At 35.5% G+C, this 17,260-nt stretch overlaps 1 protein-coding gene across 2 annotated transcripts in view; it reads right to left on the reverse strand.

Annotated features, from left to right (window-relative positions):
* Positions 1-17,260, reverse strand: part of LOC116178003 (SH2 domain-containing protein 4B-like) — a 59,054-nt gene that overhangs the window by 14,476 nt on the left and 27,318 nt on the right. The window contains exon 1 of one of the 2 annotated variants that reach the window (XM_031497230.1): positions 5,797-6,064. The exons of the other annotated variant lie outside the window; for it this stretch is intronic. The gene's annotated coding sequence lies outside the window, so the exon portion shown is untranslated. Of the gene's footprint in view, positions 1-5,796; positions 6,065-17,260 lie in introns of those variants that run through there. 2 annotated transcript variants of the gene reach the window in all.

Raw genomic sequence — 17,260 nt, forward strand, 5'->3', positions numbered from 1 at the left:
AATGCCTTGGTTGCATGATAATAATTCTTTAATTGCGCAACTTTTCTCTAATTTGGCCATCTTCGTATCTTCTATGGTTTTCGAGATCCTCATAATACACACAATGTATAATTCAATAAAATTGTGTTTAGTTTCAGTTTTAACATCGATGTCGAAGTGATATAGTGAAAATCGTGCTAGTGATTAAATTTACGTGTTATAAATGTGACTGCAAGTAAGTGATAAATTAACATAAACATTTCCATAAATCGCATGTGCTAAACTTAGACACGGGCCACATCAAGATTTTGAAAATAAAAGATTCCATGGTCATTTTACTGGGCCGATTATTTATTGTCAATGAAACGAGATTAATTTAAAAATCATACTTCTTTTTGTCCAATAATTTATAATCAAACACAAGCAAACCAGTACACCGATCTAATGACGTCAGTGAGGCCTTAGCGCTATATTATACAATCGAGACGTAGTAAAAACACCTGATTAATTAAAACGCACATTTGCATTTTTCATACGTAAATTAGTACCTGCCTACTGTTTTCGGCGTTCTCAACGAAGTTGGACAAACATTTTACCAAGACGAAGAGTACATAGGTTGGTTATTGCGCATCAAGGCAATGCGTTTTGCAGTTTCCCCGACGGAATCCGTGAATAATTGATAAATTTGGGAATCATCGCGAAGTGATTTGAAATTTAAAAAAAAGTTTCGTGCTGCACTAGCCAATAGAGAAATCAACGAGCGCTCTACGACTTTTATGAGATTCTGAAGCTGTACCACGAAAAACCCAAAACAAGTATAAGTTGTGCACAACTCTTGTGCAGATAAAGCGCATTTTTTTTACCAAAATCACCAATGGATACATTTCTTGCAGACGTCTCAATCGCCCTTTGTGAGTACCCTTGAGGTATAAGGGAATACACCCGATCACGATAAGAGGTCGAGGAGGAGGGCTATGGTTGGTAGAAATTAATTCCTTTCGTTGAGACCTTTCATTAGAGTACCATGAAGGACCTTTTAGACAGCGAAATTTGATAGCCGTCTGGCACGCCTTCAAGGTATAGGCTACCTACTGCAAAAAATTTCAGGACTCTAGGACCATTCCCCTAGAAGTAGTTCAAAACGGTAGAAGTGGGTCCGGGCGGACAAAACGCAAACAAACAATAGCACATTTTTTTTAATTCTTAAAAATTGCGCTAAAAACATTGTCAACGTGGTCCCTTTGCCGTTTCAAAAATGTCGTTTTAAATGTGGATTTTGCTAAACATTGGGAACTTCACACATATACCGCGTCATAGCGAACGTGAACCAAAGTATGTCTGGCGATAACAAGAAACGTATTGGGGAAGAAAATGCGGTTGCCAGGTTCTCTTGCGACCTAAAAGTTTAAAGCCGTCAGCCGAGCACGTGCCGTAAATACGAGTTTTCTATTGGTTGTTAGGGCACGCCGGTCGAGATCATTTGCGTTCAGAAATAAATCCCTTTCCGGTTTTTCTGGTGGGCAAGATTCAAATAGCATTTTCTAAGCAGAGGTAACATCAATTTGTTACCAGACGAGAATATTACCATTTGAAATTTTTTGATCTGTATAAAGTCGAGGAGTTGATTACGGGGGAAATTCTTGTCTCCTGTATAGGAAATTTCGAGGAAATAGCTGGAAAATATGTAGGAAATGGACGAAATTAGAGGAAATTCTGGGGAAATAGCAAATTTGGTGGAAAGGAAGAAAGGAACGGAATGAGGAAGTTCAAGGGAAATATTAGGACAATTTGATGAGATTCTAAACATAATTCTAAGCAGAAATGGTCGTACTTTTTAGACAGTGAAGCAAATCTTTCTCCCCTAAAATAAGTAGTGACCAACCCCTCGTACCAAGTAGTAGTCGATTATTTTTAGGAATTTGTAAGTAGTTTTATTCGAAGTAATTTTGATATTCCTAAAGGAATCGACCCGTGAAAATTATTTGCATGAAACAGATTTTGGTTATTTTGCTTCATTGATTGGGAATTTTGCATTTTATTTCAGTGATACCATTCCTTTGGTTGGATTAAAATTTTGTTTTGCATTCAGAGGTGTGCATCTATTAACATAAGAAGGTGCCAGGAATTTATTATGTATTAAAAATGACAGTTTAAATAACGATTCTTTCTACTATTGCTACATGATCGAGGTAGGCATTGCATTTGTTTTTTTATTTCTTTTTATGAATTTAACTACTATTTTAGTGAGTTGTAGAAAACTTGGGAAAGTGAAAATGTAGCCATTTTGGAGCAGGATTATTCAATCAAGTTTTGTGTCAAATTGAGCAAAACTGCTACGGAGACGTGGATGTTTCAGTATTATTCTGAAACCAAGCGACAGAGTGCGGAGTGGCACACCAACCAGTCTCCAAGGCCGAAAAAGGTTCGCCTGAGCAAGTCGGTAATGCTCACTGTTTTTTTCGACGTCAAAGATTAGTACAAAGAGAGTTTGTACCTGCTGCCCCTGGTGGTCAAACTGTCAATAAAAAAATTAACACAGAAGTGTTCCGCCCCTTGAAGGATCACGTCCGCCAAGTTCGTAACAACAACGTCACAACCCCACCGCAGCCACCGTACAACACATACCATGCTCCCAGTTACGTTTTTTTTTGTTCCGCGGATGAAGAGAGACCTGAATAGTGTACCGATTATAGAGTTTCGTTTGCGTCTGGTCCGTCCGTCTGTTTGTTCGTCCGGACCCACTTCTGTGGTTTTGAAGTACTTTGAGGGAAACAGTCCTAGAGTCTGCTCCCCCCCCCCCCCGGCAAAATTATTTCTTGAGACTGTTTTTGAAAATATGTACGCATGCCTTTAGTGGTGCCAAGGAACATTTTTGAAAAAAGGGGGGGGGAGGTAGGGACCACGCGTTCTACCCTTCGTGGTTATTCTAATGAAATGACCCATCGAAAATGAATTGGTTGGCATAAACTATACTGCGCAATTGCCCGTGACTGGGAGGGGGGGGGGTTGCTTTATCCTTCATAGTACTCTAATGAAAGGTCTCATGAAAGGAATTAATTTTTACCAACCATTGTCCTTGTCCACTACCCCTTAACGCGATCGCAAAGAAAACCGCCTGGAAGAAATATGGGTGCTGGTGAAACGAATATCTCGAAAACGGTTTGTCGACAGAGAGGGTACCTACAAAGGGAATAAAAATATTTAGGAGAATTTCCCTAAAGACTCTTGATTCTTCTTAGTTTTGAATTTCAGATAAAGAGCCAAACTTCCGCGTAAAAGGTTGCAGTCGAGGTTGCAGCGAACCTCGTAACGGAAAAGAAAATTGGCCACTGCTAGCAAGGGGAAACGGGTCTTCTGGTGAAACAATCACCGACGTTTGACAAAGCTCATATAATTTTGGGCGTCAGGCCTGAAAAAACAGTAAATAAATTGGCAGTCTGTGCAAGGTTACCCTTAACTAAATGCAAATTTTCAGCTCAGCTCAGTACTTAGAAGCTATATGTAACTTAATCTAATCTCATTCACAAACAGACAAATAAATAATTACCTTGCGCTAAAACTAACGACAAAGCCAAGAGATAAATTAAACTGCAATTTACAGTTTATTGGACAATAGCAACTTCTATATTTCATGTAATCACTTGCAGAGCAAAATTCGTCACGACGTTAGTAAAGATAAACGGCCAGATAAACAAACGTCAAAGGCAATTATCAACAGGTATCATCAAGTTTGCAATTTCCGATATTTCCAATAAACATTTGCGTAGCGATACTTCAATTTTAATCTTTGTAATAAATCAGTTCCAGCTAATCCACAGTTAGTATGCGTCAATTCGAAAGCGAGTGGGCATTTCATCCAGAACACGGTAATTCTTTACTGCGATAACCCCAATGCTAGCAACGTACAAGGAAAATATATCCAAAAACTATAGTCTATAATGCCAAAACACCGACCGAAATCCAATTAGTTTGAACTTACGTACCCCATTAATAAATGGGTTGCGGATTACAATATAAATAAAACAAAGATAGGGAATTAAATTAACGCATATATGGCATAACCTAAAAAGCAACGTGTTAACAAAGAGGAATTATATGAAAATAACATTACCTCAAGAGGATTACAGCCATTCCCCATTCGTGTGCAGACGCTTCGATAATTAGTTTAAACAAATATTTTTTTAAGATTGTTTTTTTTTACACCTAGACAACGTAGAATAAAACACGCTCTTATTTGATGCTGGACCGAAAATCTCTCGAATGTTTATTTTTTATCGGGTCTCGAAGCCTTGTAAGCTTTTTGTCTCAGCCACCGAAAGTGGAAGCGCTTATTACACCACTTTTCCGCCCGTCTGTCCCTGTTTTTACCCTATAGCCTTATTACACCTTATGCAGCATAGCATTCAATCAAGAGTATGTTCGTGTACCTACCATTATTGATACGAGCGCTTTGTAGATTTGTATCTTGAAACATGTGTATTGCCAGTACTGCATAAATCATCCTGTATAGTTCTAACTTTCTAATACAGCCGTTATGACATTTTGATGAGAGTAAAGTGGGACTAGTTGGAGGCCAATCTATACTGGTTACAGGGTAGCAGCATATTTTGATTATTTTTGGGAAGTTCATTTCGACATTCAATGCCGGATGATGAAAATCTTCACTGTTCAGTATCAGAGTGTGATACATCCAGAGCTGGGAAGTAATCGATTACAATTGTAATTGATTACAGTATTTAATTACTTTCTGTGTAATCAGTAATCAGTAACTAAATACTTTTAAAGTACTGTAATCAGTATTGTAATTTAATTACTTTTCTCAGTAGTAATCGTAATTAGTAATCATATTGTAATCATGAGTACAAAAGTAGTCATGGTTAGGAACGTAATCAGGAATACTAAGGTACCTAACCATGATTACAATAGAGTAATTTAGTTATCTACCTCTATGTCTGTTGTACTTATTTGTTTTGATTCTATTAGTTGATGAAGTACTGTGTAATTTCGCCTATTTTTAACATGCCTATTTAGTAAAAATTAGGTGTAGCATGTACATAAATTCCAATTTCTACTTCCAATCCAAGTGCATCGGTTACTATAGATCTTTAACTTACTTATGGAATATCTGACTTTATCGAAATATCTTTAAAATATCAATGAACGTTAAAAAATATGGATAGGTACGTGTAAGATGTACCTACCTACCTACATAAGTTTAAAAATAAAAGTAATTGTAATTACAATGCTAAAGTAATCGATTACAATTGTAATCAGTAATCGAATACAACTTTTCTGAAGTAATTAATTACTGTAATTAAATACTTTTATGACAAAGTAATTGTAATCAGTATTCGATTACTTTTTTTGAGTAATCATCCCAGCTCTGGATACATCATCCAGCAACCTATTATAATCTTCTATGAATTATGACGCAGTACGCAGTTTATCTCGAGTTGATTCATACAGTGAAGAAGTGAAATTTTCAATTAAATTTACTTTAAGGTCATTGTCAGGTTGATCGACAAAATCGATTACTTATAAGTTATACGTATTAAAATCTTCCTGATTGGATATCTTCACTCGATCAAAAGAATTACAATCGGCGGTGGCTCGATTTGAACTAAAGCCCTGTATAAGAAACGTCTTAATTAAAGATCTTTAATAATAGTCTTCGCGTTTGCCCCCAAATCTTCCTAAAGGCCATCAACATTTATCGGAAAGAATTAATATCAGTGTTTAGCGTCTTAATCTAAGGACTTCTATAAATACATCGAAAATAATATGCGACATTAATTAATACACTTAACGTTTACTTACTTAACACACCCTTGGTTTTACGTTCACTATCTACGGCCACAAATGATGTCACGACAAAGACATTTGCAATATCAATTATAACCTTGTAAATTGACTATGTAACAGCAGCAAATGTCAACGCACTATTCACAATTCGCGATTGTCGGGGCCTCGGCGCCTATCATTCACACACAACTCCGAAAAACAAATGAATGACTCCCGACTCGTTTTTGTTTAATGTGTGCGGGCAGACATCGCACATGATCCTTAGCATTACGTTACGTCAACGAGAAAATAAAGGAGGCGCCGGATTTACTCCGCGGCGATGCGGGTGGGAACGAAAAGCGCGGTGTTATCGTCGTAATTTGTAACACCAACACAGCGCGCCCGTTTATTTTCAATTTGAAAACAAAGAGAACGTGTCCTACTCAACTCTCGAGGAATTGGTATTCTTGGCTTGGTGCTGTAAAAAATGAAGGCGTCGTCTCGCTCGCGGCGTGACTGTGTTTTTTTGTCCTTACTTTTTATCTGTAGATAAAGTCTATGCGTAAGTTTCCGCACAATAATACTGCCTTGTATTATCTTAAGCATACAGTACAGTCGGTGACGTATAAACTCAATTTTCCTTAATTTGACGAGTTAGAATTGCGGAAGAAGAACCAGACCGGTGTCAAGTTAGCTCCTCACTTTTGGAATTTTTATTGCAATCGTTTGTTGACCGTTTGTTAGTTACTTTTTCACGTTTGTTGGTTGATCGTTATTGAATTAATCAAAATTCAAAAATTTGGGCGCAAAACAAACGACCAACAAACGATTGCAATAATTCTGAAAATTCCAAAAGTAGGGGGCTAACTTGGCACCGGTAAAATTTGGGCGTATAGTTAACCCCCCCAAGTTGCAATATTTCATTTTTTTAAGTTGCAATCGTTTGTTGGTGTTTGGTGGATATGTATTTTCAGACTAGGAGGATTCATAAACTATTTGCCTTCCCATTCATTTTAATGCACATTGCTACCGAGCTGATGGGCGTTGGAACTTGGGAGCTTTATGATGACACAAATACAAATGTAAAGACTTGTTCATCGACCACCACTATTCTTCCCCACGTCCACGATACAATTTACACCAGAATCTGAATAAGATTAAATATACAGTGTGTCCCAGATCGGGTGGGATTGCATGGATAACTTTCTTATTATTAAAGATAGAGAATTGGTTAAATTGACAATGTTTTCCAGCTTTAGATGCTTATTTAAAATTTCCTTGTGGAAATTCAAAATGTCGAATATGTTCGAAGTACCTACATTCAAAAAAACTAAAATTGGTCATTTCCTTGGATGTCATATCATCGAAAGTATAAGAGATATAAAAAAAAGTTTTATATAAAAGTTACTGTCTTTGATACGCTTCATTTAGAATTGATGTCAAAAAAAATTCAAGATGGCTACTTTTAAGGAACAACTAACTTTCTACAGTTAAATAGGCGCCATATTGGATTTTTAGATTAATTGATAGATTTTTTAATTTTCTTTTCAACGACGTATCATAGCATATGATTGAAAATATGATACCAGTTATATCAACGGTTTTTCTATTTTAATCATAGTAGTCTGTGATGAATTAAAAAAAAAAACAAAACAAAATCTATTCGAGGCAACAAAACAATGAAAATAATTACATCAGATGTTTAAAATATCAGGGGCGCACTCATGGGAGGGGGGTTTGGTGGGCGTTACTCCCTCCAAAATTTTATATAAGTAGGCATAGAAAAATTTTGACTTTTATGACGTCACTTATTGACTATCCTATTATCCATACTTACATACCTACAATATAACTACAAACCATCCCCTTAAAAATATGTCATGCTATTAGACACCTCGCTTTAACTATAATAATAATAATAATAATAACGTGCATAACTGCGCGAAGCCGTTCTAAAGGCGTGTTCTAGCATCAATGGCCACACGTTGCCTAAAGTAAACTGTCTTGAAGTGTGTTTCACTAATAATGGCCTGTATTTTAAACATCTAATGTAATTAATTTCATTGTTTTGTTGCCTCGAATAAATATTGTTTTGTGTTTTTTTATTCATCACGGCCTACTTGATTAAAATATAAAAACCGTTGATATAACTGGTAGGTATCTTATTTTCAATCTTATGCAATGATAGCTCGTTGAAAAGAGAATAAAAAATCTATCAAATAATCTAAAAATCCAATATGGCGCCTATTTAACTTTAGAAATTTAGGAAATGTTCCTTTAAAAGTAACCATCTTGAATTTTTTCAACATCAATTCTAAATGAAGAGTATCAAAGACAGTAATTTTTATATAAATCTTTTTTTTATATCTGTTATACTTTCGATGATATAAGACATTAAAGGACATGACCAATTTTAGTTTTTTTTAAATCTACGTCGAACCTATTCGACATTTTGAATTTCCACAATGAAATTTTAAATAAGCGTCTAAAACTGCAAAACATTGTCCATTTAACCAATTCTCTATTTTTAATAATAAGAAACTTACCCATGCAATCCCACGCGATCTGTGACACACTATATTGTCTATAGAACCCCTTGCTTCATGTTTCTCTGTACAGACCTAATTACTAAATTGTCACGTTACTCTTTCAAAGAATCACTATTCATCGTTAATGATTCAAAATGAGATTCTCAGGCTTTATCTATTACGCTGGTGGCCAGTGATAGTGATCAAGAAATTGCGTTTTTGAGTCTATCTTTAAAGTAGTGTATATTGTTGTGTGCACTGATCCGTAGGCCAGAAAGACCGTACACAAAACACCAAAACCAAACCCTAGCTAGCTCTTGCCCTTTACTTATCACGGAACAAAACTTCTTCCCAGCAAAGAGGAGAGATTCGACTCTGCTCTCAGTTAACCTGTTTACTTCTAACAGATAGTAGGTCAAACCAAATACCTTAAACTCCAAACTGAACTGCAAAATTTTGAATAATTAAAATGGACCTTGAGCAAGCATCCAATAAAAAAACAGTTAAATTAGAAATGAAGTCGTTACAATGAAACACACGGAAAATTAATGTGAAAATTACCAAAGGAAAATGGTACAAAAACACAAACAATTATTACAAATAGACTAAAATTATGACATTAATTTGTCCGGGAATTGGAATATCCAAATAAAAGGTATTCACAAAAAAACTTCAATTCAAGACGAAAAAAAATTCGGCGTTGTACTAAGCATAAACAAACGTAACTCGGCGCTGAACGTAACAAAAAGCTGATTTTAAATCTTCAACGGAACGTATTTCTGCGTACGCTGTGGCTAAAAGCGACGCTTTTCTTGTTAACGTCCTATTTAAGGCCCCTTCTTCCGAAAATAAAAACAATCATACAAAGTTGACAACAAAGAGAGAAATAAAACTATCCTATCAGCGATCGTTATTAGGCCAAGAAAATTAGGTCGATTAAATTTCCAAATCAATTTGTTATCAGACATTAAAAGATAAATGCAAACTTGAATTCTAGGAAAAATAAAATTTCATCTCTCTTAACTACACAGAAAAGGTGATAAATCACATCTACCTGTCTATTAAATTAAGCAATTACATTTGATAACAGATAAAGACCCATAAATTCCCGGAACTTTCTACGTTTAAATAAAATCTAAACAAAAACAACCTTGACCGCTTTCTCGTATGACATAATAATCTCCATGCCGTTACAGACCAACGACAATTAATAAAATTTAACTACGAATGTTAATTACACAAAAAAGGAGACCGCCCTTGTCCACCTTAATTAGGATTTCCGAAAATTTCATCAAATAAACACAGCAATATGTTACGGCTAAAGTGTTTACGTGGCAAGTTTATAGACTATCTGGATAGTATGTAAAGTATCCAAATGTATGGTTATTTTAGTGGGAAATCAGGAAGATAAAAATTGCCTCTTTTTTGCATGGCCACTTCGTTATTATGTAAATTACATATAACTTATTTAAGATTAGAATATAAAAACCAGGAAAATCAAGATATTTCGAAAACTATCAGAGATAGCTATAAGACATTATTATCAAAAGATGAAGGTTTTTGGAGGTGCTAGAAGATGACAGGGTGTTTCATTACAAAAAAGTGAGATTGTTTAATATGAAGTTTTGTAACTTTGGATCTACAAAAAAACACCCTGGAAGTACAATTACATTACATTAAAAAATGCATTCAAATACAGGGAGTTCTATTTAAAAAATGTACCATTTTGGCGCCCTACTTTGTGAGCGCACCTTGTATAATTCCAAATATTTTTAAAACGTGGAGAATATTCAACCATATCATAATACAAAAAAGCACTCTATCGAAAAATCTTATCTTCTAGAATCTACGCATTAAGTTACTCCGCGCAATCGTTGACTCACTCTGTACATTGCCAAAAGTCGTATTAATTTGCTGATATATGTATGCGCCGCTTTATTATTAAACACTAATTGTTCAAATTCCCACAGGAACATTTTTGTTGGCCTTTTACAGAATTATTAATTATGTTCAATTTTTTATTGGTAGATAATTGAAACTTGGTTGTTTTGGATTTCTTTTTTTTTTGTGCATCTTTTTCTTAACACGTGACTCACGCATATTCCGTTTGTGATCATGATGCACTTTTGCGTCAAGCATGCGAAAATTGTTTAACGATCTTTTAAAAGTGTACTCAAAGCTCAAATCCCCTAAATTCACGGCGCGTTTGCATTCTTGTGATCTTTTTTCAAGAAAGGGTTCTGCAATCGTTTCCCGTAGAACACTGCATTTTTCGACAACGGTCATACCACGTTGAAAACACCTTGTTAGCAGTGGTATTAATACGAGGGAAATTTCCATTTTTGAGGGAAATTCCGCAGCTCTTTTGATGGTGTGCGGAAATGTAGGGAAATGCGAATTTCGGCCATTTTTGGGGGAAATTTGCGAATTTCCACAATTTTCGAGGATCCATTATCCGGTTTACTTATTTTTCGCAATGGCATTAGGCGTTTGCACTGAATTTAACACCTGGCCCGGCACGCGTCCGTGGCATCTATACCCTATACCATAGTATGCAACCAGAACCATGTCCACGCGCCAGCCGCGCGCCACTGTACTCATATGCATAACCTCAAACTCTTTCCTTGTCTAAGACCTCAAACCTGTTGGCCTGCTTCGTTTTTCGATGTTTTCGTTTTCATGTTTAATATTTGTCTGCTCCGTGGTCGATGGTCCGAAGTGAGAGGGAAATATGGCAACCTGGCAAGGGAAACGTCACCGAAAATATTAACAACACCGCACGGCCAGTACTTGGATGGGGGACCCCTTGGGAACACCTCGTGCCTATGTTTCTTTCTTTAGCGCATTTTCCAACTCATGTTGGATTGGGAAGATATGCATATCGCATACTCCAAAAATCAGATGTGCAAAATGTGAGAATATTCGCTTGCTTAAGAGATACGGGGGAAATAAAAAAATCGTAAATTTCAGAATGACCCTATGTTTTCTTAGTTGCTAGAGATGCAGAAATATAATTTTGTTATACAAAAGTTTCTTTATACTGCAAGTATACGAGGTCAAGTAAAAAAGTTATTGGACCAAACCTCATTTTTTAAATATAACACCTAGGTACATTAATTTGAACCCAAAAACATGGCATACTAAATTATCTTTTCAAAAATGTAACACAAAATTTCAAAAAAATTGAAACAAGACACAAAAATTCAAAATTAAATCTTTTGAATTTTTCTGTGCCTCTTGTATCTTGTTTTTAATAATATCCATAATCCATAGTCTGTTACATTTTCGAATTGATAATTTAATATACCATTCTTTTAGATTGAAATATACAGGGTGTTGCATTTAAAAAATGATGTTATATCCGAAAAAACTTTTTTACCCGGCCCCGTATACCTACTTATTCTGAAAACAGCAGATTATCATTATAAAGAAACTTTTGTAATAGGTACATGTTTTTTATAGTTATTTTGAAATTGACAATTTTTTAATTTCCTCCCCGTATATCTTAAGCAAGCGAATATACTCAAATTTTGTTTTACAAATTTAACTTTCACCCAAAAAGAGCGAATGACGCATATATTACTTTTTTGATAACCTATAAAAGTGATGAAAATGTACGTTAGCGTTTTTCTTTTACGAAAATGTTGTGCAGGTTATATGATATACGAATAGAGCGAGGGACTTTAGGTATTTTTCCACTAATATACCGAGCCCTGCAGCTTGGAAGGTTTTCTTTTGATTGATTTCAGGTTTTGGATGCGAGAACTGAGCTCACTTCTCGGCGTCAACATCTAACATAAATTAAGGTAAAAGTTGCCTTTGTATGTTTTACTTGTACTTGACCCTATACGTGCGAATTTTTACCCGAAATATCAATTCATTAATTTGTGAAAACTTGTTTTAAGATTCAGTAATCAATTTAATCGATCATTCTTGATTGGGGGTTTGTTAAATTGGGGAATTTCATTTGTACACTTTAATTTTGAAATTTAATATTGACAATAAGTCAGTATTTCCGTTTAGGAAATACGTATAAGCCTCCGAAGACACAGCCGACAGTAATACAAAAAACAGCCACTTCCAACCTCTTTCGGTTTACCCTGAAGCAGGAGTGCGATCGTGTTTTTCGTAATAAAACACCATAGACCCCGCTAGCGGAACTATCATAGACCGAATTTTTAGGTATATCCAATACCACTGGGATTTTTAAAGCATTTTCGGAAGTTTAAAACAAAATTGAAAACTGGATTGGTGTTAGTAATCCATCGCATTTACTGGAATTGCGTTGTTTCGTTAACAGTTACGCGAAATTATCAGTGCGGTGGGACTACCGCTAGAATTATCGATGCTTTCCAAAAATAAATACCTTGATTGGCTATAATTATCTCAATTTTTCGTAGACTGCTTTTCATTATTTAAATATCTTAATTTGCATGATCATAATTAACCGCACTTCGTCTGCAAATCAAGCACATGTTTATGTAAATACGAAAACAATAACAAGGTAAGCGGATTAAGGCGATTACCTGCGGGTTGATGAACTTCGAGAAACCTATAAAGAAGACGTGCATTACGTCATCCATCAGCTTACAGGGTGGTAAGTGTGCATTATGCGTGTGAGTAATCCGACAAAGACTTCCTAGAAGTGAATCGAGGGGCAGAATTAGAATTACCTACCTGCCATTGTATTCAACAGAACAAGATCGATAAACGTATGAAATTATGTCGTCTGGGAATTAACAACGTGTCCGGCTTGTTCCTACCTACCTCACTTGTTCACTCATTACCATAATTCCAAGTGAACTTCTGTTAATGTCATAACTTGCATGCCATAGTTACTGTAATTAAATTTGCGTTGCTTTAAAATATCCAGGCCCGGACTTCACGTGTCTACCTTGAGAGTTTATCCATTATGGTGATTTCCTCGTGTGGAAGAAATTGGGTATAACTACTCTAAACTGTGTAAATGAAGCCTTGAACTCTAAAATTTCAAGGAATAAGTTGCCAAGAAGAAATTAGTTAAATACTTACAGCCGGAACCTTTAAAGTTATCGCGCGAAGTAAAACTGTTTGACCCTGAACCGGACTGCATAACGTCATTCAGTTGGCCGCTTGCCTATCGTACGCTAATTTTCAATGGCATTTTCGTCTTACGACGGATTGCGTAATTTTTGCAATCGCCGAAAATTTAAAGAAAAAGTCAATCCGCATTCTTTTACGAAGTATGGGAATTAACACTTATCAGTAGATCTTTCCGTTAATAATTCATCAGGTAAAGAGAAGAGGTCCACTTTCCGAGAGAAAGATGATTGCAATAAGGATTAATAATCACGAGCTAGCCGTCTGCATGAAGTTTTTAAGAGAAGATATCATATTAAATTTTGTAAGAAGTAGTAGTTCTACTTAAAAATCATTTAGAGGTTAGCTAAGAAGAATTGCACTGGAAATCTCTTAGGAAACCTAAACCTTAGAAAACCCCTTAGCATCTCTCGAGTTAGAAAATTAAAAATCTTGTTAGACAAAACTAAAAGACTAGCAGTTCTTATCTTACAAATCGAGAAGCTATATAAGAACACGACGCGTACTAAACAAGCAGCATACCTAATCGAACATGCGCAGCCCTTGAATCTGCTTCAGTTTGCGCAATACTTGCATTTTCTGTAAAAAGAACACGACCAACTGTAACGGCATTCAGGTTGACGAAGGGATCAGAAGATAGATATTATTACACGACAGTTTGGCATGAGCGACACATGGCGGAGTATTCACCAGTGATATTCTGTAACGGGAGCCCGCTAGGGCAATTTAATTTAAATTTTTTGTTCATTATTTCGATTTAATGTAAGCGGGAATTTAATTAGATTTGAGTTCTTGTAGGATTAGAAGGAGAGCATCATTCTTGTCAGATTTCTCTTTAAAACATGTTGGGTTATATTACGCATATTTTCATAGGTATCACTTCATGGCAAAGGTAATGTAAAGTAGAGATAATGGCGACACCCAGATGGGCTATTGAAACCAAAGTGTCCAGTTATATAGATTAGTAGCTCCAGTAATTCCTATTCCGATTTCATACTTGCAGTCTCAGATTATAAATCAAAGTGTCTAACGTGGTTCTAAAAGAATAGATATTTGAACTTGTAAAGGGAGCGGGCGGACACTAAATGATCGTAGAGTATAGATATAGTAAAAACGTGCAATATTGTGTGGCACTGTAAATGAAGTTCGAATCTCAATGTACACAATATCTTTTCATTTGTCATTGATTAATTGATTCAATACGTAATAATTTGCACGTAGCCTTTATAATTCAAAAAATAAATGCACAAAAACAACCACTGGGGGTGTAATTTAGAGACATTATCTAATTAAAGTTAAGGTTCCCCAATTTATTATTATGAATTGAAATTTAGCTTTTGCGAAACTATGCGTCAAATATGCCAAACATGCGAGCAGCTAACGTAAATTTCATGAAATAAAATTGGACTACTTCTGAGAAATTTTTACTGGTTTATGGTAGTTCTAAAAAGTTTACTGCAGGAGTCCGTGATGCCGGAATTGAACATTAAACGTTTGTTTTGAAAACCGCAGGCCATTTCCGTAACCAATCGGTGCTGAGAGTCTCGGGCGGTTCGGGCCGTCGAATTTAGCTGTAGAGGTGGTAACATTTGGTTGTGCCAATTTTGCGTACATGTTAGTGCGCGATGTGTAACTTATGCTTAGATTAAGTATGAAAGGCAGTTGGTAACAATACAAACGCCTCTTGAGTATTTATTTAAAAACTCCTGGGCCTCATTCTGTGGTAGGAACCGATGCAGCTACACTATAGCTTATTGAAGGGAAAGTTTGAGCCTATAGGAAGGTGAGTGGTATAATATAATAATAATCAGCTCTCCCAACACTTCGTTTTCGAGATACTCGCACTTGAAGTTTTGAACTCACCGACGGATGTGTCTCACCTGCATGTATCATTTTCCCTTTGTGCAACGTTTTTTAAATTTATATTCCATTTAAGTAATACCCGTTATGCCATCTGTGTAATTCTCGTTCAAGTTCTCGTTGTAGTTAATTCTGTTGGTAAAGTATTTATTTCATAGTTTCTTATTCTTCCGCTAGAGGTCATGCAGATTCACTCTTCTCTTCTTAACGTTTGCGTGCGCACGACCTATCTACGTTACTTTTTGTCGTTCCGAAGAATACATTCATCTTAGTTTAATTACATTTCAATCCTTCAGATTAGTTTTGTTAATACAAAGGCATTTAGTCACCTGTATTATAAATTAGTTTTCGAAGTTACGTTACGTTTAGTTTTTACAACTCGTGTCGAGTCAAAATTTTGCTCCTTAACATAAATTTAATTATTGCTTTCCAATTAATGTTAATTGTGTTTCTTTTGTATTCGAGTTATCCGACGTGACAAACGATAGAGTTTTTCTCGCACTTTATATACCGCGCTCACTCCCTCTCTTTTGTTTTTATCTGATTGCAGATTATTGGCAGAGAGCGCCCTTTTGAATTCAGACGGCGGTGGCCAGGATTTAAAGGTAATATTTTATTCCGTTGTGCATACATTCCTGTGGTTTGGAAACTATTTTCTATATTTTATATTTGTGAATTAAATTGCCATCGATTTCAGAGATTCCTTGACTGCAGTTATTGTTTATATATTCAATCCATTCAATTTCTTCACCATTGGCCATTTTAATTATAATTGTTTGGTGATTGTTCCATAATGGACAAAAAAGGTAAGATTGTGATTTCTTTGAAATCGCAACTAATAGTAGGCACACAGTTATATTTTGTGGTCATTCTAAATTAAGAATTTATTCTAATTTCATAAACGAATAATTTACACAATTCCTTATTTGTGTTACACGCACCAACTTTTGCAATGACTCGCCCGCTGTAAACTTGACATTTGTATTCACATATTGAAATGTTTACATCTCTTGAAAATGGGCAAAAGTTGCCACCAACAGAATACTCACTGTTTAAGGGTGTGTTTTTAAATCAAAATATGGCACCCTGTCCAAAATTGCCCCCCACAATGAACAGTACTTATATTAGTAGAAAAAGCGAACTTTTGCCCATTTTCATCACATTGCGGCCAATTCCTAACAATTTAACTGTTCTAAATTCTCACTGAATGTATAAAGGGTAAGTTATGCTCCAGCATGGTCCAAAGATCGTGCAAAATTCTACTGACATCACATCTAAGAGCACGGCGATTCTGAATGCTCAGTTGACGAAAAGGTTGTAAATAAATGGAATCAAATTTTTTCTATTTGTCATTCTTTTAATGCACTTACCTAGGAAAAGAAATCACATTACTGCTACGTGTTAGTTTAGGGTATTATTGTTTTGTTATTAAGTGCATATCATTTAGTATGACACATTTAAAAAGTTACCTGGGGTTGTAAGTATAAGGCGATGACCGATGTTCTGTATCTACAATTTTTTTTATGTTTCTTAAAATTATGGTTTGGTCTCTTTTTGAGTTTCACATTCATTGATTTATGTAATTAATAATTATCTGTATCAATTTATATTGGCAAAGCTTTGGTATACCCGTGTCGAGAACGTACCTATGAGTAAGAGCGAAATGGAGCTACGGGAAATGTAGAGATGGATTGTATTCACCGGAGCGAAAGCGCTTCGTTTGTAAGTGAGTAAAAAGTTCGTTGTTTTACTTTTAATTACATATTTTGGTTACTATTGCACATAAAATTATAATTCTCAGTGCAATGTAAAGATAAACGATGAGCGAAACTTTTTTTAAGAGTAAAACTTTTTGATATAGGCTTCCATTTATTAAATAATACGATGTAAACGCAAAAGTTGCTCAAAATTTGTCAAATTTTTAGGGATATCGAACTGAGATAATCGCGTTTGAAGTTTAATTCTTCCGTAAGACCCAATGTAATTGGAAACGTTTGATAATTTATTATTGCTTTCACTGTACAAAGAAAATT

Source organism: Photinus pyralis, unplaced genomic scaffold (assembly GCF_008802855.1).
Source record: "Photinus pyralis isolate 1611_PpyrPB1 unplaced genomic scaffold, Ppyr1.3 Ppyr1.4_LG8, whole genome shotgun sequence".
NCBI classification, from domain to species: domain Eukaryota; kingdom Metazoa; phylum Arthropoda; class Insecta; order Coleoptera; family Lampyridae; genus Photinus; species Photinus pyralis.